This window comes from Austrofundulus limnaeus, unplaced genomic scaffold, assembly GCF_001266775.1.
Source record: "Austrofundulus limnaeus strain Quisiro unplaced genomic scaffold, Austrofundulus_limnaeus-1.0 Scaffold1167, whole genome shotgun sequence".
Lineage (NCBI taxonomy): Eukaryota > Metazoa > Chordata > Actinopteri > Cyprinodontiformes > Rivulidae > Austrofundulus > Austrofundulus limnaeus.
In genome coordinates this window covers 106,901-108,452 of record NW_013953569.1, presented here as the reverse complement: position 1 = coordinate 108,452, position 1,552 = coordinate 106,901, and the positions used below count along the sequence as shown (strand labels likewise).

Genomic DNA, 1,552 nt, shown 5'->3' with positions numbered 1-1,552 from the left:
ACACACACACACACACACACACACACATACATACGGCATGCCATTTAGGAAATTATTATTATATATATTGTCAGAACTCTGAATATATTGAATGAAACTCTGAATATATTGAATGAAAGTCTGAATATATTGAATGAAACAACTTTGATATATTTAATTAATATTAAAAAACGCTGTACAGTGTTTTATTTTTTTAAGTTTTTCAAGATTCTGTCTGTTATCTTTAAGAATACTTTAGGAAGTATATTTCTTCATATACATAGTATTATACAAATATTGTGCTAAGCGAATGTCCAAGTATAATCTAACAAAATGTCAAAATATTATTTTAATTTTAGTAATTAAAGTATACTCAAATGAAATGTAGAGCAGAAGTGTGCAAGTGCAATATCAGTATAGATAAAAGCATTTGTGTTATACTTTGAATGTACTTCAACATACAAAAATTAATGTTATTTTATTAGACTGAAAACCAAGACTGAACCAGGAGTAACAAGAAAGGCACTAGAATTTAACTGTGACCTTGTTATTGGAAACATAATTACAACTATTAATTTCAAAGGGATGTAAAGACAACATCTGCCTGCTTTCAATTAACCAACAAACACCAAACAAATCTGAGTAAATGTAACATGACTGATTTGTTTTAATAACGACATCATATATATTTTTGTGTCCAGTCCTCTCGTAGAACATGTAGTTCTCTTGGCCCTCCTTTCTCCTGCCAAGGCAGACTTCTCCAACTGCAGTGCCCTCATTGTTGCTGTGGCTCCTTCAGTTTAGTGTATAAAGTGTTGGGACCACCAGGCAGTGGGTACAGGTGGTCAGTGGACTGAGTTGGTCTCTTTCCAGTGCCTCCGTTGCTTTAGCAAAATCTATAAATATGTAAATAACAGTAAAATGGAATTGATAGTTAGCAGTTCAATATTCACTTATTGATTATGTATGAGTCTAAATCATGTAGGTGTATATATAAGAACTGGAGTGCTCAGAAACTGTGACCATGTGATCAGCTGGTGAAGCTAAAGGCTAACACACAATTGTCGAGTCTGGATTTCCCATTCCTGTACATGTTGACAACAGAGCAGAAAAAAGGGCTGATTGTGTAGAAATGATTAAAACTATTAATAATAATATTAACCCAATATTTATTAATATTTTACAGTTTATATAATCTGTCTAATGTTTTAAATAATGTCAGAAAAGCTGTTTGTGTTATGGATTTATTAACAGAAGATAAACAGGAAAACGTCTCATTTTACAACACAAGTCAGCAGATTTGATCTTATTTAGCTCAATGTGATCTGAGCAGAACATAATGTAACAGTTTAAAATTAAAATAATCTTATAAAGTCCATGTAATCACTGTTATTTATTGAACTGGTTAGCAGATATTAGCTTGTGGAGCATTTAGTGTAGATCTGCTGAATCATGCTACAATTCAACACAAACTATTAAATATTACTTTGTCCTCTGATTAATATTTAGACCAGTATTTTTAGGTTCCTGTTAGAGGAACCTGACCTGTTGAGAAGATAGTTATAGTTAATAG

General features: G+C 31.6%; 1 long non-coding RNA gene across 1 annotated transcript in view; it reads right to left on the bottom strand.

Moving 5' to 3' along the window:
• Window positions 1-441: 441 nt before the first annotated feature.
• Window positions 442-1,552, bottom strand: part of LOC106534408 (uncharacterized) — a 4,991-nt gene continuing 3,880 nt past the window's right edge. Inside the window, exon 3 of the long non-coding RNA XR_001312343.1 lies at window positions 442-875. This is a non-coding gene — a long non-coding RNA (uncharacterized LOC106534408). The remainder of the gene's footprint in view (window positions 876-1,552) is intronic.